The 23,672-nt window shown below is 42.0% G+C and overlaps 1 protein-coding gene across 9 annotated transcripts in view; it reads right to left on the bottom strand.

Annotated features, from left to right (window-relative positions):
* The window catches only part of SLC16A7 (solute carrier family 16 member 7), a 266,294-nt gene that overhangs the window by 151,417 nt on the left and 91,205 nt on the right, over window positions 1–23,672 (bottom strand). For 3 of the 9 annotated variants that reach the window (XM_070495151.1, XM_070495155.1, XM_044755628.2), the window contains exon 1: window positions 3,076–3,141. The exons of 1 other annotated variant lie outside the window; for it this stretch is intronic. The gene's annotated coding sequence lies outside the window, so the exon portion shown is untranslated. Of the gene's footprint in view, window positions 1–3,075; window positions 3,343–23,672 lie in introns of those variants that run through there. 5 more of the 9 variants (XM_044755626.2, XM_044755632.2, XM_070495156.1 and 2 more) reach the window with 5 other exon arrangements.

Genomic DNA, 23,672 nt, shown 5'->3' with positions numbered 1-23,672 from the left:
AGAGAGTACTTTTCTAATTCACGGAAAGGAGTCTTACTGACTTGATGACTAGATGCAGGAGGAGACAGAGGAACGCTCCTAAGAGTCCTATCCCCAGGGCAGAGTCCCTGAGAGATTTCCTGCTAGATTCAGAGTTGGAGGAGGGAAAGGAGCTCACTCTCTCCTCACTTTCCTTCTTCCTCCTTCTCGCCACTCCAGACCCCCTGCTTCCTTCCTTCGTTTTTTCTATGATCACTTCTGCAGAACTGCCATGGCTCAGGCACTGCACTGAAGCCCCTGCCCTCATTCAGCTTCATGCCAGGCAGACGCTGTCCTGCTGAGTGGGTAAAGCCAGCAGACGGCCTGAGCGCTTGCCCCAGCTCAGCCACTTACCAGCTGTGCCATTTGAGCAAATTACTTAACTCTGTGCTTAAAGCCTTCTGCAGCAAATATAGATATTGACAGACCTACCTCACAGGGTTGTTAGGGGGATAAAAGGAGTTACAAGGACGCGGTAGCACCGGGCCTGGAACGCGGTGAGCATTACAGAGATGTTGTTACACTTACTATACTCTTGGACTTCTTGGAGTGAGTGGATTATAGTCTGTCCAAATTGTGGAAGAAACGGGAGCTCAGCCTCTTCTCTCAAAAAATGGAAATCAATTTATTGGCAAAGATACTCTTCAGGGAAGGGGCGTCCTCCTCTCACAGCAAGAAGAAAATCCTCCACAGGCAAAAGGGTGGGGCTGAATACACAGCTTTCCAAGGCAATGTACCCTTCGCAAATCTGCCTTTTAGCAGATCTTACGAACATTTCTTGCTGCTGCTAAATCCCCTTCTAGGTCTTTGTGACATGTGTCTCTTCCACTGAGGAGAAAACTGACTGAAGGCAAGGAGGAAAAGAAGATTAACCTGGATGACCAGATGTGAATTTTTTAGAGCAGAATTTCAACCTCATTCATCTTGGTAACCACACTGCAGTGTCTGGAATGATCTCAGAGGTTCAAAAACAGCTAGTCTATATTCTAGTTGTTTTTCCATACACTTTGTTCCTCATAATAGCACTTCAGCGTAGATACCACCAATCCCACTTGATGGATAAGAAAAATCGAACATGAGATTGTGAAATAATTACTCAACCTTTTTACTTTAACTCAACAAAAGTGCAGAACTGTTCTTGAAATCTAGGTTTAACTCTAAAGTTAATTAGCTTTTTCCATTTGAATGTCTCAAAAAATGTTTGGTGAATGAATATAGAAGTAAAAGCAAACGAAAACTTCCTTTTATTTCAGATCTGCAATCCAGGAAGATGACTCTGGATTGGGGATATTTCTTTAGGTCACTTTGCCCTCCTGAGGAGAAGGAGGGCTCAAGGCCAAAAATTTAAGTCAGATATTATAAAAGAGTAAATGAATGTCTAGAAATAAACTGAGCATTTATAGGAAGATGCACTAACTTGGGCATGGGAAATGGGTGTTAAAATTTCATTTACCATTATTAAAACACTCCCTGGGGGAAGAAGCAGTAGGTAATTGCAAACTGGTGATATGATTTTCGCAAAAAAACAGTTTCTGACTTTATGAGTTGTTACACAACGCACTGCTTAAAGTAATCATCCTTCTCTTTCACTAAGATCATTCACTCTCTGGCTCACTGGGATTGTTTGAAATGCAATGTGCTCAGAAGCAGAAAGCAGGGCTGGGATTGCTTCATCAGGACTAAATCAGGGTCACCTTGTTCAACCCTTATCCACTCTCTGCAGCCACCAGCCAGCTCTTCGTTTTCAGCCACACTCTCCCAAATGCACATTTAGTACTTGGGTTCCAACGACACAGCACATCCAAGCTAATGTGTCTGCTGACAGTTTGCAGCCCTGTTGAGCCCCCAGTTTGCGCTGAGCCATAAAACACAGGGTGCCAAGAAGGGGCACCGAGCGCCCACTTTCCTCCTGCACAGTCTCTTTCACATCACCCCCATGACTGCCCGCGATTTTATTACTGTGCAGCGTCTCTTACTGGACCCGGGAAGGGAGGAGGACATGAAATATTAGCTTTTCTACTACCTACCACCAGCCCTCCCTCACTCAACCCAGCCCACTCAGTACTACTTCTCCAGGAAGGGGAGGCAAAGTCACTTCCCGAGAAACCGCTCATTTCCTCTCCTCTGGTAGGGTGTGTGTATGTGTGATTTTAATATCCCTGGAGTAGACCACAAATTTCCCTTGCCAGCCCTACCAGGAAAGTGGCCTGGTCACCACCGCCCTTGCCAAGGCAGTCTGCAATCCCTTTCGCGGAAGTCAGGGAGCAACGGGAGTGGAGAGAGCAGCGGCGGAGCAGCATCCGCGGAGAGGAGGCCGATCGCACCTGGGCCGCCTCGCCCACCTCCTGCGCTACCTGGCCGGCAGGGGCCCCAGCGCCGCGGCCGAGGGAACCCAGATTGAACCCAGGAGGCGCAGGCTCTCCCCGAGGGGCCCCTGTCCACTCACGCTCCCTTTATGCCCGGGCTCAGGCCGTGCCCGCACACATCTTTCCATCAGCCTGTGTCCCCGCCAGGCTACCTGGGGACCGAAAAGGAAGAAAGACGACCTCGCTGGTATTTCTTCCCCTCCTCCCAGCCTTCCCGCGCCCCGATCATCTGCTAAAAGAGAAGACGCTCCCTACACACACTGTCACCACCCACCCCCGTCCCCACCTCCTGCGGCAACGAGGCCACCCCCGGGTGCTCGGGGCCCGGGGCGGGATGCTGGAGAGAAGCGCGCGGGCACAAGCTGGGCGGGAAGCAGCGCCAAGAGACTGCGCGCTCACAGCCCGGTGCAGGACCCTGAGCGCGGGCACCTCCGTGCCGCGCGCACGTGGCCGCCGGGACCCTCGGGCCCCCGCCGGCCGCGCGCGCCCCCGCAGCCCCGCGCCCCGCGCCCCGGCCGCGCGCTCCTCGGGCGGCGGCGCCAGGGATTTTGTCTATATAAGGGCTCGCCGGCAAGCTCGGCTGCGCGCTCGGTCCCAGGCTGGCCATCATCGCTACAGGCGCGGGGGCGGCTCGGGCAGCTCGCCCGGCTCTGCGCCGGCTCCTCCCGGCCTCCCGGGGGCTTGCCTTTACCTGGTGGCCGGCCCGGGGTGGGCGCTGCAGCTCTCCGTGCCCCCTGGCTGCAGCCGGCGCGCCGCGCTGTCCCCGGCTGAATGGAATTATTTATTTATTTATGGCCCCTGACGTGTCCTCGCCCGCCGCAACCAGAGGAGGCGGCGGCGGGGCGGGAGGTGCAGCTGGCGAGCGCCCTTGTGGGTGCCCGGGCGCGCCGGGGGGGCCGCGCGGGGCGGGGCGGGGCAGCGGCCGCGGCTTTGCGGGAGCCCTGCGGCCGCGGGGGGCGGGGGCAGCCGCCGCCCAGGGCCTCGGGGCCGACTGAGCATGCTCCGAGCGACTGTCCGCGCTGGAGACGGGGCTCTGTGGCTCGGGGCGCTCCACTTCGGATTTTAGTTTTGACCCAGAGGGAAAGGCAAAAGCCAGGGAGACCGGTCGCGACGCACCTGAGCCGAAGCACTTTGGCGCCTAACCTAGGAGCCACGTGTGCGGTATCTCTGTTTAGACACCCCAGGGAGGTGTGCAAGCTGTAGGAGAGGGAAGCAGGCAAAGGGGGAGGGCCTGGCACAGTGCGGAGACCAGCAGGTTCTCATCGTGAGCTTGGAGGCCAAGTGTCGGACCATTTTTCCATAGAGGCGGTTTGGGGGACCAGGGAGAGGGGGCGCACCAAACGAACCGTTCTAAGGGAAAAATAAAGTTTACACCGTGAGAGAGGGAGTATACAAAATAGCACAAGAAGACCTTGAAAATAGGAAAGAAATGAAAGTCATCTGTAAATGATTCCTTTCATTTTTTGTTTCTCAAGTGACTGAATTCTTCAAAATGGGGTTTAGTTATTTCGCAATGAACAGGGCTAGAGATAATGGTAATTCCACAGTCACTGGTTTGGTTTGTTCTCCCTTTATTGTTTTTCTTGCAAGTCTAGAACGTGTTTCTTAGGGAAGTTAGAAAGAGGAAGGGCTAGGAATGAAGTTTTAGGCTGGGTTCATTTGATGTCTTTAAGTTGCGTTACTGCTTAGACAAAAAGAAACTGTCCAGCAGAATACACGTGGGCTTGGATCTGAGAGCTCATGTTGCAGTCTTTTGTCAGTTTAACAGCCTTCCCCCCCCCCCCCCGTTTCTGCTCCTAAAAGTGAGGAAGATAAAATGTTATGTTAGTCCTAGATAGTAATATAACTTCCTAAAGATTTTCCTGTCTATTCTAGAACTTAAATCATTTATAAGAAGCCAAGATAATTTAGTTGAAATAACTGGAGCTTTATGTCCAAGGGGCAAAGAATCAAAATGGCAATAATAGTAATAATAATAATAATTACACTTATGTATTAAGTGCTTATCATTGTCAGGTACTGTACTAATATGGGTTATTAATTAATACAATGACCGTGTTAGATTATTCACATTTTACGAATTTGGCAACAGACCTGTTGAGCCACTTGGCTAAATGCACATTGTTTACTTCTGCCATAGCTAATCTATAAGCTTGGACAAAATTTGAATTCTAGTTTCTGCAACTACAAACTTGAAATATCAACTTTTTATTGCTGTCATAACATTTAGGTGAGATGATATAGTGAAGTGGGTGGTGGATAATATGAGATGAATAAACAGTGGCTGTTATTAGTAACTTCCAAAAGTTTGGAAGACAGTTTTGCAGAGAGAGAGTTAGTTTGGAAACTAAGAAATTAAGGCAGGAAATTCTAGAAAGGACTTTAAACTTTTTTAAAGCTAAAAATGTGTAAATTGACATCTGAATAAGATATAATAGGCATTTGATAATGATGGACTCTCTAGCAGTGACTATAAACCGTTCATTTTCATTACAAAAAAAGAATGTTGAATTTTGAAAAGAAACAGCAAGACACACATTTCAAGGTCATGTTCTTAAGTGTTTGCTGTTGATAGTTTTTCTGCTCATTCATCACTTTTACTTCCTTTCAAAGAAGAGAAAGAAGAAAACCATCTATTTCCTGAATCTTGACCCTTTTCTCCCTTTTGCTTCTCTTTGATTTTTCTTTGTTGTCCTGTATTTTTTACAGTCTCATCTTCTTGGCCTATTTAACCCATGGCCAAACTCCTCAACTGTATTACACATAGCATTATGTCATAACCATGGCAAGTTTTCTTTTTAAGTCTTGTTTTTGCAACAATTAAAACTCTGGATCCAATTTACCTACTGCCCCAGTGTTAGTATTTGGGGATTCATTTCGAAATTGCCTTGTTGCTATGGCTGGGCACACCATATACATATTTGGATGGATTAGAAAGAAATCTGAAAGGAGAATTAGGTGGAAATAAATCCAGTCAATTTATCCTATAACTTATAGTCTTAATCTTGTTCAGAATTGGAGAAGAAAATGCAATTTAGGGAAAAAGCAAACCATATGATCAGAAGTTGAAATGCTTTGGGTAAAATTTCTGCCTTGATTTCTATTCATAAAGTGAAATAATGGGAGAAACAAAGAATAGCAATATTCTAGCAACTCATGTTCCACAAATGAATAAATGAGTGATTACATACATAACGTATAAACTAATCAAGCCCAAACTTTGCACCCACGTCCTCATATTCCATGTTCTCTGGCCCTTCTTCGTTCCTCCACCATGCCATATCTTCTCATATTTTTCTCTTTTCTCTTTCCTCATCCTCTTTTCCATATCAAATTTGTCTAAACCATTTTTCCTTTAAGGCCCAGCAAATATATCATCACCTCTCTAGCATTTCAAAAATTCTTTCAATAAGAATTAATTCCATCTTCTGTGCTCTTTCCCATGGAATATGGTGTATACCTCTACTTGGGGCATTTCCCTTCTGCTTCACAGTATGGCTGTATAATTTTTTTCTCTCTCTCTACTTTTCAGGATGTTGGAGGATAGCGATGTCATTTTATTCATCTCTGTAATCTTTCAGCATCTAGCACAAATTCTTGTGGATAAAAGGTAATTAATAATGTTTGCCAAATGGAGGAAAGAGATGATTGCATGACTTTCAGGAATGGATATGTGATAGAGGCTGTGGGTAATCACAGTATCCATGATCTGCATGACACCATGTTTCCTGGCTTCTCTTACTGTTATATTGGGGCCATGTGACTCGTTCTAATTATTAGAGTATGAATGAAAGTGACATATGTCTTTTCTGGGCAAAGCAAGTTAAGAGCCAGTTTGCCTCTTTCCTTCCTGCCTTTCCGTGCTCTAACAGCCTTGTGTTTCAGGTGGAGTAGCTACAAAATGGCGTCACTAAAAGATACAGAAAGTCTGCTTGACGTGCACTGGCCTTTGTGTGAGAAAGAAACCATTACTGTGTTAAGTCATTGAAATTCCGGGCTCTATTTGTCATGAGAACATAGCCTAGCTTATTCCTACCAATACAAGATGTTATTTAATAAGATTATAAATCATAATGGCATAAAGACCCAATGAAACATTGAGCTTATGAGAATGCTGTAATGTGTTCCTAAGTCAAGGCTAAAAATATGTATTCTCACAACCCCAAATTGATGTATAACAGCCTTTTCATGGCACGACTCTGAAATTAAAGTAGGTATGTGTGTATGTATAAACTATACACAGTAGATCAGTTTTAACTAAGGACAAGAGACCAAATGTCCCAATATTCTCCTCAGCCTGAGTGAAAACAAATGTGCACCTGCCATCCAGTGGCAGCATACTGTGACTGAGATTGAAGCTGGCTGGCAGCTGTGAATATGATCGCTGTGACCTGGTTTCATAGAATGTACAAAGTATAAGAGACATCTTTCCACTGCTTCTAGATTTATATCTTGAGTACATCCATATAGGCTCCTTTGGAACTATCTGCTATGGAAGCCTCCCATAGAACTGTGGAGAATGCAAATCTACTCTCATTTTACAAAGAAGAAAAAAGAAAAAACAACCATGTTGGACATTGCTGAATGGTGTGCCTTTTAATAACTGTGCAATAGCCCGGAGAGGTCTTTTGTTAAAATAAATGACCTTTGGGGCTCCAAAAATCTCTCCATGGATTCTGCATTTAAACTTCTGTCCATTGATATTTTCTAATTTCACATTTTATTTAGTGCTATCCATAAAGCAAGCGTAGTGGATTCCAATTATAAGTGTCTTATAGATGCCCTCACCTGAATATTCTAATTTTCCTGAAAGCATGTAAAATTAGAAACTGGGATTAAAAGTTTTCATCATAAACTATAAACTTTTCTGGCATGGCTCTTGTAGACAGTGGCTTTATAAGTGTTTGATACTTAATGAATTTTATTAAATGAATCAATAATGATTGCGTATGGCGCTGAGGAACCCAGGCTTCAGCGCCTTTTCCTATACATGTGGTCTTAGGTGGCTCACTTCATTTACTTCACCTTCTAAAACTCTATGGCACTTTCAAGCACTTCAAGGGTACAAGTATCCACAGAGATTATGCATAATCTTAACAAATAATGGTAGAGTTTTTTCCTAATTAACCAAAAATAATTGTTTACTTGTCATATTTTGGACAGCAGTGTTGATCAGGATGCTTTATAAAATGCAACCGCACGGTTAGCTGCTTAACTTGTAACCTCTGTATGACTTGCCATGTGCCTGTAATGTCCTTGAAGGGTTAGTCATTGTTTGTGTTTACATAATGCCTCACAGGTCACAAGAGACTTTCACGCTAAAATACTCTCAGCCCCCTGCTTCTCAGGAAGTTATGTCTTCAACTGCCCTTACTTTGTTCCTTTGGTTAGAGTTAAGGCCATATTGACCTTTTGCTTTCCATTTAGGAGCTCTTTTTCTGCTTTCCATCTGCCAAGAATTGACCCAAACTGCATATTTGTTATATGCTGTTTTGCTATATAACAGTAATTGATTCCTTTATGGTAGTTAATTTTTCTGGGACTTTGTTGATGTGATCTTGAATTATCACTTCTTATAAATTTTTTCCTAAGAAATAATCTGTATGAGATCTGTTACGTGCAATGTGATGTAGGTTTCAAATCCGCGCCTAGGGATGGAATGTGCCTCCGCTCTTTCACCCTGTGCTTTGGGCTGGAGGGTAGCAAGGTAGGTGATCACCTGAGGTTTACTGATTTTGTGGATTTTTTTCCCTTGGTCCACCAGAATTTCATTTATCAGTGCAGGACCAGAGCCATGGAATCCAGTCATGGCTTTGAAATATTTATCTTCATGAATTTCATTTATTCGACATATTTATTAAGCAGTTATTACATGCCAGGCACTGTGATAAACATTTTAGATGTAAGTAGTGGTGGTTCTCTCAAGCAGAGTATATACTATTTCTTTAATTTTCAGACTGATTATGGTCCTAAGGCTATGATTACACCTGCTGCATAATTGTGTTTACTTATATGTACACATCAGAGTATGAATATTGAGATATTGGGTTTCCTGAATGATATTCTTTGTAAATTTTTTTCAGTCTAATCTGGAATAGACTATCCTGGGTATTGAGTTGAAAGGTTAGCCAGACTCAGTGATATATTTCAAAAAAGTCAGGTAGAGTTCTTCCTCAGTAGTTTGTATGAAGGAGAATGGGCTTTCTTTCATGATGCCAAAGACTCAACCAGAAATTGTGGATTTCTTTGTCAATATAGCAGCTTTATTTTATTTTAAATAAGCTTTACTGAAGTATAGCTTACATATATTAAAATGCATGCATTTTAAGTGTACGGTTTGATGAGTTTTCACAAATTTATATACCCATTCAACCACCACTCCAATCAAGATATGGAACACTTCCACCATCCCAGACAGTTCTCTTCTGCCTCTGATGACTGAATATTTTTATTCAGTCCTCCCCACGCCTCAGGCAGTCACTAATCTGGTTTTTATCATAGGCTAATTGGTTTTCCCTACTCTAAGATGTTATATAAATGGAATGATGTAATATATTCTCTTTTGCATTTGGCTTCTTTTGTTCTGCATATTTCTCTTTAATTCATCCATATACTTGCGTGTACACATCAGTAGTTGGTACCTTTCGTTACTGGGTAGTGTTCTAGTGTGTGGAAATGCCACAAATTCTTTATCAATTCACATACTGATGGATATTTGGATTATTTTTATTATTCACTTTTATAACTATTAAAGACAAATATTTCTGTGGACTTGTGTTATCATATCAAGCTTGATTTTTAATACATAAAATAAATACCATGGTAAAAAAGCAATACAATGTCTAAAATGAGTATTTCAGATACTAAGTATCTGAATAACTGGATATAGGCCTAGTTGGGTACTTTGCTAACGCACAACTTTGGCAAAGACACAAAGATGTTTAAACTTCACTTTCTTCATAAGTAATAAAACTTAATTTGGTTATTATAAACCATATAATGTAAATGGAATTGCTCTCTAAATTGTAAAGCTTAACCGAAATTAAGGTGGTATTATTATGTGTAAAATATGTACATATTTAGGAAATAGTCCTTCAGAAATAAAATAATGTGATTAAGTAAAACAAACTGATTTGACGTAATTTGAGTGGGAAAAGACAATGTAAAATTAACTAAGTTCAATATTTGATTTACGTTTATCTCCTTAATTTTTTTTTTTTTTTTTATTGGTGTGAAAGATGGGCCCTGAGCTAACATCTGCTGCCAATCTTCCTCTTTTTTTTTTTTCCTTCCCAAAGCCCCAGCACATAGTTGTATATATCTTAGTTGTAGGTCATTCTTTCTCTTCTATGTGGGATGCTGCCACAACATGGCTTGATCAGTGGTGTATAGGTCTGCACCCAGGATCCAAACCAGTGAACCTTGAGCCACCAAAGCAGAACACATGAACTTAACCACTCAGCCAGGGGACAGGCCCCCTCCTTAATCGTTTTTTAAAGAACAAATTGGACAATCACAAAATCCAGAAATAGTTTTAAATGGAAAAATGTACGACTTCACTGGCATCTTACATTAAATGTTTCTTTTCAGTTAAGATTACACATACATCTTTGATTAACTATAAGAACCGTTATCATATAGGAGCTACAGACCCAGTTGTAGAATAGTGCATAGAAAGATGTTCTCTTCCTCTGTCATTCAACCAAATTGTAACTTGAGAATAAAATGCCTCCTCCTCATAACTGTTCTAGAGAGAATTTTATTTCTTTTCCACTCTAGGTATGGGGTCTTGAAGGATTATCCCTTTTTTTCATTTGAGAGCTTTTTCTTCCTTCCTTTCTGCTGCAGTTATTTTGTGTAAAAATTTTTAAATTGAGTATAAATCAACAATTTCATTAGGCTCATGGATTCCGTTTGCAGAACAGGATGGTTTATCTCTGCTCCATAATATCTGGATTCTCGACTGGAAAGGCTGGAACACAGGATCCTAACATCATTTAGGGGCTTCTTCAATTACATGTCTGGTTCCTGGGCTGGGATGACTCAAAGACTGGGCTCACCTGGATGTCCTTATCAGAGCACTGCAGGATGGTTTCTCCTTAAGGCATGGGATTCCTAGAGCATGATGGCTGAGTTCTGAAAGACAGCCTACTGAAAGCCAGCCTTCCAAGGACTAAGTGGAGGTTGACAAATTCAGAAGTTATGTAGCATCTCTTCCACTGCAGTCTACTTGTAACTAGTGAATCATAAGTCCGTAGTAGTTTTCTATTGCTGCTGTAATAACTATCACAATATTAGTGGCCTAAAATGACACAAATTTATGCACTCACACTTCTGTAAGTCAGAAGTCTGCGTGACTTTGACAGGTTCCTCTGCTCTGAGTCTGAGAATCTGGGGGAAATTTTGCTTTCAAGCTCATTGAGGTTGCTTACAGAATTCAGGTCCTTGCAGTTGTAGGGCTGAGGTCCCCATTTCCTTGGTGGCTGTCAGCTCCTTAAGGTCACCACTGTTTCTCATCACATTCCCCCTCCTGCTTCAAAAAGCAACAGTGCCTAGAGGCTTTCTCATGCTTTGAATCTCTCTGACTTCCCCTTCGTTGCATCATTTCTCCTGCCTCCAGCTGGAGAAAGTTCTCTTCTTTTAAGGATTTGTGCAATTAGATTGTCCCCACTGGATAATCTCCCTAGAATAGGCCCATAACCTTACTTACATCTGCAAAGTCCCCTTTGCCCTGAAACAACATATACAAAGGATCCCGGGTTAGAGTGTGGATGTCTTTGGGAAGGCATTCTACCTGCCACATAAGAGAAGAGGAATTAGACTCCACCTTTAGAGAGGGAATAGCAAGGATCCATTTTAGGAAAGCATGTGGGATGGGAAAGTTTCTTGCAGCCATTTTCGGAAAACACAATCTGCCACACTTTCCTCCTTAGCTCCTATTCTCTATCACTTCCTCTAATTAGAAACCAGTAGAAGAATACTAGTAGAAAATTGCTGAACAGTAAATGGACCTGCTAATAGTTTTCCTTAGGAAAATCAGGTCTGAGACACAGGGAAAATTTGTTTCTTGTTTGTTTGTTTTTTTTTTGTCTCCTGTCTTTGGCAACTTGATACCATGTGGTAGACAGTTGTGTTTCCTAGCTCCCAGATGCAGCCTGGATGCAGAGAGTGTGGTCAGCAGGCAGCCTCCACATGTCAGCAATTTCAAGTTCTGCCTCAAGAAGTCACATCTTCTGATGTCACCTCCTTTTTTGGGTAGCCTGCATCTGGTGACCGAATATGGTAGATGTATAAAAACCCAGTCATCTGGCCCAACGTGAGATACACTGGTGGGCAACACTTGCTCCAGAGATCTCTGCTGGTTTGTGGCGCAGTTTGATTTTCTCTTCTGCCTAATCCTGCTAACTCCCCTTTCCCTTCTTACTTGCTGATTCCGAATATGTGTTGCACCCCAAACTTCTTCTCAGAATCTGCTTTTAGGTAATCCAGCTTTTAAAAGTCGGTATCAGGAGGGGTCTGAGAAAGCAGGTATAGCTACAGGATTTTAGAGCTGTATTATTCATCACCTGGCTGGCAGTGAGGACCCCATCACAAACAGCTTCTGAAACAATGTGGTGGTCCATTTGTTAAAACTTTTCAGCAGTGTTGGGGGATATCAGTAGAAGGTATGCACTGGTGAGAGCAAAGTATCAGATTACTTAGATGTATGGAGTAAATAGTATCTATGGGAGTAAAAGGACTGTACCCCAAAGAAGGTACAAGACTTTCCCAGTGGAAGTGGGGGAGTCTTTCATGACTGGATTCTAAAAGTGCTTAATCAAAGGGGTCAAAACATAAAATTAGATAGGAAATCATTGACTGACTTCGTACTTGCAATACTGTGGTTTATAAGAAATTTAAATTCTTATAAATTTAAGAATCACCATTCAGATGACCATATATATTTGGTTTCATCCACAATTCCTGGGTCACAACTCCCTAAACCCTTGGAATTTCCTGAGGGATAAGAGCAATGGGAACATCTCTTGTTATGATATTTTGTCTTTTGTCCTCAGTTTCTGAAAACACTGTAGAGCCATAAACGTGAAAGGAGTGTCTTATTCATAACATTCATAACAAGCCCCTTTACACTACAGCTGGGTCTATGTTAGCGAAGGCGACTTTTGGAAAGCACTTAAGGATGGGGTGGGTTGCCAGGGGAACCAACCATGAATAGAGGGTTGGAACTGTCAGTTCCACCTCCTGATTTCTGGGGAGGGGAAAGGGGCCAGTGATTGAATCATCACCAATGGCCAATGAGTTAAACCATCATGCTATGTAGTGAAGACTCCATAAAAACCCATAAGGAAGGGGTTTGGAGAGCTTCCAGGTTGGGGGACCAGAATGCTTCCACTGTGCCGCATCCCAAGCTCCAAGAAGACAGAAGCTCCTTTGTTTGGGACCTTACCTTATGTATCTCTTTATCTGGCTAGTAAATCCTACTCCTTAATATTCTTTGTAATAAATCAATCTAGTGAATAAACAGGTTTCCTGAGTTATGTGAACCCTTCTAGCAAATTACTCAAACCCAAAGTAGGGATTATGGGAACCTCTGAGTTATAGCCAGTCAGAAGTTCAGGTAAAAACCTGGACTTGTGATTGGCATCTGAGCTGGAGGGCGGTCTTGTGGCACTGAGCCCACAAGTGTCAGAACTGAGTTGAATTCTTGGACACTCTGCTGTGTGTGAGAATTGCTTGGTGGTGTAGGGAAGCCTACACACATACACACGCACACACACACACACACACACACACACACACACACACACACGGAATTGCATCCAGGAACCGAAAAGAGCAGTGCTTTCTCATGATACAGGTTTTGACACGCTAACTACCCAAGTAGGTGGTGTGAACTCTGTACTAGAAAGGCTCCATGATGAGTGTATTAACCAGGGTTCTCCAGAGACATAGCATCAATAGGATAGAAAGAGAGAGAGAGATTTGTTTTAAGGAATATACAGATTTAAATGTTTATGACATCTAAAAAATACCTTCACAGAAATGTCTAGACTGCAGTTTGACCTAACAGCTGCCTGCCATAGCCTAGCCAGGTTGATACATAAAATTAAACATCACAATGAACAAAGCTGAAATACCAGAATTTCCATGACAGATGGTGAAGGAAACCATTAAACAGCTCAGGGAAGTTTGTATGCAGGAATGTATGTATTATGTATAACCAAAACACCAGATGATTCTATTCTCTGGGGAGGACCATACAGCACAGCATTTAACAAGACCATCAGGAATGTGCTGGTGACAGGGGCACTAGCATCACTAGAATGTTCAGTGGTGGCTCTCCTCTTCAAGAGAGGATGTTATAGAATTAGGCTCCCTGACAAGAGTGGAACTGATAAGGTCTCAAAGAAACTTCAGGTAACAGTGCTTAACTACCAGAAATCAGGAGACCACGATTATTGCAATGACTAAAAATCTTGGTCTGGCATCCCAGGGGGGCTCATCTACAGACACTTAAGATGATTAATAGAACATGACATACCAAAGGGTACAGTAGATGGACAGCTGACAAGGTCACTACTCATCATCAACCAACAGAAGAAATCAAACTTGGGTCACTGGGAGGGGAGGCAGAGGGCAGTCACTCTCCCCCACCCTGAAAAAAATCACAAATCTTTGTTTGCTCTGTTTGTAGGTGTGATAATTTTTAGAACTAGAACACTTTGATTACAGAGGTGGCTGGTTCCTAGGAGAAACAACCCTGCAACACATGACAATTATATGTAAATGATTCCCCTGGTCTTTCCCCAAAGGAACCCACAGCCATTTCACTGGGAAAGGGGGAATCCAGATATCATGAGGACTGAAGGACAGAATGAAAGAGTGGACATTGATGCATAAGGACCTGAAGTATCATCACGCCCTTCTTAGTGTTTGGGCAGATAGGCTCCAGTAACAAATGGAGCTCTGCCAAGGTCCAGCTTACAGTGAGTTCACTCTGCCAATGGACCCAATTCAGTGGTGGTTTCCCAACTAGGGTTTAAACACTGGATAGTTGGACCCACTCCCACGTTGGATCCTTGGTCCTCGAGGTAAAAGTTACTATAATGGGAAAGGCCAAGTGGAGGCCCTAGGAACTAACTCACCCCCTTCCAACCAAGGGAGTAAATTAAAAACAGTATCCCATGGTGAGGAGCAGGGGGAGAGCTTAGGCGATCAGTGCCAGCCTTAAAGGCCTAAATGTTTTCATTTAATTCACTGAACTGGCTCCTGCAGAAAATGGATGATTTCTGAAGGATGATGGTAAAGCTGAAATATGTAGTAGCCTTGATTGTTGCCATGATTCTGAAATGATATCTTTGCTAGAGCAGAGTAATACAACCTTGAATACATGGCATGGGGTCATTGATTAGGTAAATATATTTGTTTCTATGCCATGCAGAAAAGAGGATTAGAAACAGTTCACATTCAGATGGAATGGACAACAATATACATTTAGAGCACTGCTCTAAGCCTCTGCTGCCTCTTCTGCCCTCTTGTAATAAAGTATGAAGAGATCTGACCATCTAGAACTCCCACTCAACACCACATTGATCCATTACATTGATAGCATTATATTTATCAGGCTGAATTAGCAAGAGATAGCAAGTACATTGGAGTTCTTGGCAAGGAATCACTCCACTAGGTGGGAAATAAACACAGTGACATTCAGGGACCTTTCTCTTCTGTAAAACTTGTAAGAATCTAATGTTCCATGGTGCGCCAGGATATCCTCTCCAAAGTAGATAGAAATGATTACACTTTGCACCTCCTATTTGAAAAGGAAAGTATGCCATCTGTTTGTCTCTTTGGGTTTCAGAGGCAGAGTGTTTTACATCCACAGATATGCTGCTCTGGCCCGTAGACTGAAGGATGTGAAAAGCTGCTGTCTTTGAGTAGGGCCAGAGGAAGAAAGGTCCTCGTTTCTTGACAAACACAATTCAACACTCTCTATTGTGTTGGCTGTATCAGTGGAGATAAAAAATATCATCTGGGGTTAGTGGCAATCCCTAGTGAGAGAATCACGTTGAAGGTCCTTGGGGTTCTGGAGCAAGATCATGCTATCTGCAGTGTAGTATTCTAGACCTTTTGAAAACCTTTTGGTGACTGGGCCCTGGTAAAGATAGAATGCCTGTTTATGGGACATCAAATGACCATGCAGATTAAATTGACAGGTCATCAGCTTGATATTGTCAACCCTACCAAGTCACAAAGTCAGGCAGGCTCAGCAACACTCTACTGTTAAATGGCAATGGTGCATCTGGGATCAAGCGTGAGCAGCACCAGAGGGTGCAAGCAAGTTACACAAACCGTTAGCCTGGACCCCCACGGCACCCACAACAACTGCATCAACACATCTCCCTTAGCCCACATCCATGGCTGTATGAGGGATCTCAGACAGCTATATAAAGGAGGAGATAAAAGGCAAAACTTGGTTTATGGAAGGTTAGCTCAGCCTAGACTGCTGTATTACAGACTTATTCAGAGGGAGCCTTGAAAGACAGTGATGACGGGAAGTCCTTCTAATGGGCAGAGCTTCAGATGGCGCGCCTGGTCATCCATATTGTGTGAACAAAGGCATGGCGCAAAGTGAGTATATACAGACTCATAGGTACTAGAAAATGACCTGGCTACTGGTCAGAGGACTGGAAAGAAAAGATTAGAAAATTGGGGAAAGATATGTCTGGAATATAGGCATATGGATGAACATAGGAGAATGGTCGTACAGTGTGAAGATGTTTATACCATGTTAATGACCACAAGAGAGCATTCACCACAGAAGAGTCACTAAGAAGTCAAGTGCTCAAAGTGATCAGTAGGTTGATGTCAGCCAGTTTATGTCATTGGCCCTTCCAGTGCAGTTATGATGGACACACAAACACAGAGGCAGATATGGAGGCTATGCCTGGGTCCAAAAGCATGGACTCCGACTTACCAAGGCTAATCTATGTATTGCTTCTCCCAAATATTCAATCTGCCAGGGATAGAGACCAATGCTAAAGCTTGATATGGCATCATTCCTCAAGGAGACCAGCTGATCACTTTGTAGCAAGTTAACTGCATTGGATGCCTTCAATCGTGGAAGAGCCAGTACTTTATTATCACAGGAATAGACATGTATTTCACATACAGGTTTGCCTTCTCTGTGTACAGGACCTCAGCCAGCACTATTATCTGATGACTTATGAAGTGTTTCATCTACCAGCATGTGATTCCACATAATATCATATCAGATCAGGGAACTTACTTTTCAGCAAAGAAGATGCTGGAGAGGACCCTTGACCATGTTATTTATGGGTCATTACACTTACTGTATTAAAGAGGTTTCTGGCCTGATAGAGCATTGCAATGGACTGCTGAGGACAGCTAGAATGCCAGCTCAGAGGCAGCAGTCTGCAAGGATAGGGCAGCATCCTCCAGAGTACAGTATACGCATTACATCAATAACCCTTAAATAGCCTTGTATTCCCCAAATAAACAACATATGGAGGAGTGGCCCCACTTACCATCACTCTCAATGACCCATTGGGAGACTTTGTGTGCTTGTCCCCACAGTGCTGGGCTCTGAAGTATTTGAGATGCTGTTGCCCAAAAAGGACACATTCTTTCCAAAGGCCACAGCAAGGGTCCCATTGAATGATGACCTATGGCTGCTGCCTGGCCATGTTGGGTTCCTTGTATCCGGGGACCAACAGGCAAGAAGAAGAATCACTTTCTTGGCAAGGGCAATTGGCTCTGATTATCAGGAGGCAATAGGGCTGCTGGAGCAGGAAGGAAATCCATGTGAAACTCAGGTGATCCACATTGGCATCTATTGATAACCCTTTACCCAGTCATGACAGTAAATAGGGACGTCAACCGCAGGCTGAGAAGGGCATGGTGACCAGGGACTCAGGCCCCTTGGCAAGGAGGGTCTGGTTCACACTGCCAGTGTGATGTCAGGGTTCAGTGATGTCAGCAGAGGGGTAGCTGAGGGTCAGGGAAGCGTAGAATGTAAAGTGGAGGAGAGAGAAGATCAGAACTGAGCATAAATTATGGCTCCAAGCAACCTGCTGTGTCAGGGGCTGTCGTTTGTCTCACTAACCTCCTACTTCTAAGAGTCCTCTCAGGAGGAGAGGCCCACCAGAATGCTGCTCCGCCAGGAGCTGATTCATGAACTCATGTGGAGCAGCAGATGGCCAGTGGCACAAAGGCGAACTGTGATAGATATGAAGATGCACCACCCAAATGCCCTTCAAATAGCGATTTGCTGCAGGGAGGGCTGTCTGTAGATAGCCTCCAGTGTCGGCGCCTTCAGAGTCTGCCTCTGCTACAGCAAACGGCTTCACCTAGTGATTGGGCAAGGCAAGGGGGGAAGGCCTGGCAGCTCTGCCCCACATTTCAGGCAGCCTGAGATTGGTGTATCTGTCTATCTACTGTCTTGACTGGTTAAGGGAGGATCAACAGATGCCGATGACAATTACCTGAGTTCTCTCCAGAGCTCCATGCCTAGTTGACCAAGTCTTTGTTGGGTCCATCACCATAGGATTTCCTTCTCTGCCCAGTCTTGTTTACTCCTCCTCCCCTTCTCTAGTAACACTTTGTTGACTAAATGCAATGTCATTGTTTGCTTTTGGAGAACCCAACCCATGAAAAACCAGTTTAGAAAGATAAACTCAGCACAATCTCCTCTTATCTCTGCCTTCTGGATCCACATTCTTGACACAGAACTATGTGAAATTCCTGCACTCAAAGAATACACAGTATCACTAAGCCAGTGATAAAAATGGAAATATGAGATTTTCCATCTTCCTCTTTTTTTAAAAAAAAGATTTTATTTTTCCTTTTTCTCCCCAGTGCCCCCCGGTACATAGTTGTATATTTTTAGTTGTGGGTCCTTCTAGTTGTGGCATGTGGGATGCCGCTTCAGCGTGGCATGATGAGCAGTGCCATGTCCGCGCCCAGGATCCAAACCAGTGAGACCCTGGGCTGCCAAAGCGGAGCGCGCGAACTTAACCACTTGACCATCGGGCCGGCCCCACCTCTTTTTAAACTCTGGTCATCTCTTAACCCACAGGTATAATTTAAAATTGTTGTGGATTAAATCACTCACATATGTCTTTTTTTTTTTTTTTTACTTCTATTAGCATGCTAACCTTTCTAAGTGAATCATGTTTGTTTTTAATATTCTTTATCCAAGTTTAATGAAGTATAACTTACCTCCAGAAAAATTTACCCTTTTTACGTAACTAGACTTAGGAGTTTTGACAAACGCATATAGTCTTGTAACTCCCACAGGAATCATGCAATCAATCTACTCCTTCCACTTCCAGCTCTTGACAACCCCTGATTTGGATTTTTGTTTTGTACTTTTTAACTGTTTTTTTATTTTACTCTGCAACTTTTTTCTTCCTCTTGCCACTTTATCCTCCTTCACTATCATGCCTGGTATTTTAGACTGACTCTAATTTAGTGACATCAGGGCAACCCCTCAGGGAATGGCTTCCTTGCATCTTCTGGGACATCTTATTCACCTGAGGAGAATTTCCACTGCTGCATGACATGATGTGTTAATCCAGCTTCCACATCACCCAGCTCTGGGGCTTTGCCTTCTGCCTTTTCCAATCAGTTAAGCTAGCTCCTTCTTTCTCAGAGTTCATTGCTTTAAGGTTCTCAAAGATTCCCCACTTGAACTGAGTAATCACACAGAGGCCCCAGCACTCGTGAAATCAAATGAATTTATGTTTCAACCCTAGTAACTCTGAGTATATCATCCACTTTCTCCCTATAAGGTTTAGATTTAAATGGCTTACTGCTTCATTAAATTGTAAGTCCATTTAACAGGAAACACTTCACCACCAGAACTTGAACTAGAAAAGTATAAAGGATAAAAAGTTTATTTTTAGATAACAGAAACTAATCCTAGTTCAAGACTTCATCAAGTTACACCTGGATGATTAAATACTCCTCTAAATGATTTCCTTACCTCTAATCTTACTCCACCTTCAGCATTTCATCCTTTGCAAGAGCATCAGCATTATCTTTATTCCTGTTAAAATCTTCGAGGAAAGTGAAGGCTAAAGAAAAACCATGAATGGCACGTGAGGGGCACTTTAAATGGTATGCAGATTCATCAAAAAATGCCTCTGTTCCCCACCTAATGTAATACAGTAGCTTTTCTTTTGGGAAATCTTTTCAAAAAAGAAATGTAGACGTAGAATGTTTGCATTTCCACTGTAGCAACAATTTGTAGCTCATATAACATATCCCCATCCAGCCAGAAATAAATATAATAGGAGAGGATGATCAGGACATTAGGGGAGTCATATGCTCTTGTACCTTTCAATAGTTTGAGAAAAGAAATTCAAGCATGCAATAATATTTGCCCGATTGAGTCACAACATCCTTCATTAAGTGTTTCCATATGAGAACCCAAGGAGGGCAATCTATAAAGTCCATAATTAAGGGTTGTATGAAAATAATTATCTGCTACCTATTTCTCAGAAAACATCTGGTTTTCTTGTTACTATTTACAACAATAAACAGCTCATAAACCCATTTGTTTTCAGTCCCAATTGATTTAATTTGAACAATTATGCTTAATATTTCTTATTTTCATTTCCTAAATTACAAATATAATTAGACTTAATCTTGGTTTTTGATTTATTGTTCATTTTACAGAGGGAAATATTGCAATATTCTGGGTACATTTTCAAATAAGCCTGCCCCTATGTCTTCCCTATCTGATAATATCTCATGGATGTCATTTTTATATGAATGAGAATAAATTACTAGGTAGTAAGTGACAGCTGTTCTCTACAAGTTGAAACTTTAATGGATGAATCATCAATATATCTGAAAATAGAAATGCTTGATTGCAATTATGTTTTAAGACACTTCCCCTATGACGTTAACTAGGTAAGACCTCTTCTGTGCATTTTACCACTCGGATCCTCATGTAACCTCAAAAACAGAATCAATAATTCAAAAAATATTTATGGAGGGTTTATCACATGCAACAAAAATGGAAAAATGGAAACAATAGATATTTCATGAATACTCACTATGTACCAAGAACCAAGTTAAAATTTTATATACATTTTCTCATTTAATCTTCCTAACAAACCAGAGAAAGAATTTATACTCCATTTTGCAGGTAAGAAGACCGAGGCAGAGAAATCTTAGTGGGTATGCTCAAGTCACAGCAAGGCAGTAACATCCAGGCTACTCAAGTCTGTCTGCTTCTAGGATCTGTGTTGCTACCAAATGTGCTACAATGCTGTGCTCTTTCAGGTCATGGCTGTAAAGATAAATGAGAAGTGGCCTTGCCTCAGAGAATTTTTCCACCTAGGAGAGGACCTAGTTAGAACGTTTATACAAATCATTATAACTCAAGGTGGAAATGACCAGCATGGAAGTCCAGATCAAGTAGAGAGCAGCTCAGGCTAGGGTGGCTGGAGCAATCTCTCGTGGTTGAAGGAATCAAGGATGGCTTTTTGTAGGGTAGCAGAGTACCGTAATTAAAAGCATTAACTACTTGGATTCAAATCTAAGCTCTGCTACAGTTCAGCTGCATGAACCTGGGCCTCTCTTAGGGTGTCAATTTCATCATCTGTAAAATATGGATAATAATAATTGCTTAATAATGTCACTGTGAAAACTAAAAACCCAATAACTGTAAAGCAGGTACATGCCTGGCACAAACTAAGTACTACTTGTCTATTTGTTTAAAAATAATTTTTTGTTTAAAAAAATTTAAAAGACAGGAGAAGAATTACATTTACATAGAGAAAAATGAGATAAGAAGAGGTAAATGTTAGCATTTTTTGTGGACTTAGATCCCCCAAGTCACTGTGGAAGTTATTATGATTTAAATGTTAAAGTAAAGATTCCATGACTCAGAGAGGTAATAATTGCAATCAAATCCATAACACACATGTAACAAAACCAGTTCTAATTTATAACATTTAATGATTCACAGAACTAACTCTGAAGCTCCCCATTCTTACCAGTGCCTTTCAGTGAGTACCTGGTCCTTCATATGTGACCAGTCAGCATGTCCTGCCATTTGTACCTCCACAATCTCTCCTGAAACCATCTTCTCTTTTCATTTCCAGCTGTCTTTGCCTTGAGGGTTCCACACTCCACTGTCTTTATATTATTTCCATAGTCATATTTTCTCTCTCCTTTCCTCCATCTCTCTTTCTCTCTCTTCCTACTATCCCTCATCTCATTCTCATTTTAAAGAACAGATTTCAATCTGTCACTTCACAGACCATATATTCAAAAGCCTCCCAAAACCAACAGAATGCAATCCACGTAAGAAAACAAACACCTGTGTCTGATCCCTCACAGAGTGACTTTCACTTTCTTGGAAGTCTGATATATCTGTCATGCCATCTCTCTGCTGTCTAGTCAACCTCTTCTCTTGACTGTTTTTATAACACGATGTAATCAGCCTTTATAATAATCTCAGAATTCTTGAAAAATGATTAGACATTCATGAAAGACCCACTACAAAATGGACATAGTGACCACAGCCCCAACAGCTTAGATAAAAAACTAGAAATTTAAAAGGATTTTTCTTAAGGAGAATTTGTAAAAATAGAGGACACTTTTGTTTTCCCCTCCCTGACCTTTTAATTGAACACTATGAGAGTTTTGGGGAGTATCCTTGGAAGGGTTTGATATGAATTCTCAAATCTTGGGAAATGTATGTGAACTTAGGAATGTAGAAATCCATGCCTACTTCTGGTGAAGCTGGTGAAGAGACTTAGACAGCAGGGAAGAGAGAGAGAGTGCTAATTTCTGAAGCTGTACATCCACCATTTGGTAAACCAAAGATGCATGAGATTCCCCGCAACTCAACCAGATGCCAGGGAATGTACCTGGGCTTGAGTTGTCTCAGAGGGACCCAACTTAAGAAACTATATGATGTACCTCCAGGGCATGGAAGTTGAAGATAGGTAGCAAGAGGTCAACCTCTGCATTGACCCACATCAGGAAAAGGAGAAAGTTCTCTTAGGGCTGGATTAAATAGCACTAATCAGATACAAGTAGTGTCTACTTTCCTCCAATCCCTGCTCTGCCCCTGGCAGTGAAACAGCAGAGAGAGGAGTAGGTGAAAGAAGAGCGGATCAATTACTTCTTCACCAGATCAGGTCCTCAGGAAGAAGGGTAGGCCTAAATTGAAGGAAAAGAAGACCCTAACTTGAATGAGAAGGATGTTGAATGTAAGATAGAATCAGACTTTTTTATTCTTAAAAGTGGTGGCAAAGTTGTGGGATCTTCCTAAGATGTCATTAACAGGAAGAGTAGATCTGAAATGGCATGTTTCAAGAGAGAAATAAAAAGTATAAACCAGTATTTTGTTTGTCCCATCAAGTTTACTCATTTAATGAACCATTTGCTTATAGAATCCTTCCCAGCAGCATCTAAACTTGCTTAACACTCTACCATTTAAAAAAGGGACCAATCAAAGGAAAGCACTCTTAGATCCTACACTTTTTTCTACATACTTCTTCATAGTTTTGCAATGCAACTCTTTGAAGTAGTTATTTGCACTACTCATCTCCACTACCTCCATCACCTCACCTTCGATTATTCCTCAACTCTGGACATTCTGCTTATCCAACCTCCTCTTTACTATGGCAACTCTCGATAGCCTTTATTTTCTAAATCTGGTAGATATTGTTCAGTTGTTTTATTTGGCATCTCACTAGTATGTGACACTTGAAAACTCTATCCTTGAAGCTCTCTCTTCCTTTGGCTTCCATTACATTACCCTCTCCTGTTTTCCCTCCAACTTTTTTTGCTCAGGCATTTTGTCTCTTCCTGTAAGTTCATCCTCTTCTAAAGACAATTAGATGTTGGAGCTTCTTATGGCTTTTTTCATGTTACTTCTTCATTGAAGAGATGTAGAATTTGTCACCCCAAAATATACCTCTTTGGGATAAGCTTTATTTTAGGCTGATTATTTTTAAGAAACAGCAGGCACAGGAGAAGCTCTGAAAGCCTAGTAGATGTTATCCTTTCGTAAGAGAAATTTACGTTTATAAGAGAAATCTCCATTTGTAAGGGTGTCTCCTTCTCTTTACCTCCTCAGGAAGAGGAGGATGACTAAATCTTATCAATAGAGAAGGCAAGGACTTAAATCTGCATAGCAATCATACTCTTGTTTACTGTACTTTTCCAGGTAACCTCCCATAACTACCCCCCACCCCCAGCATCTTCTTTTGTCTGTAGATGAAGATAATATTTAAGTTGATG

Source organism: Equus asinus, chromosome 22 (genome assembly GCF_041296235.1).
Source record: "Equus asinus isolate D_3611 breed Donkey chromosome 22, EquAss-T2T_v2, whole genome shotgun sequence".
Taxonomy (NCBI): domain Eukaryota; kingdom Metazoa; phylum Chordata; class Mammalia; order Perissodactyla; family Equidae; genus Equus; species Equus asinus.
This window is presented reverse-complemented; position numbering and strand designations above follow the sequence as displayed.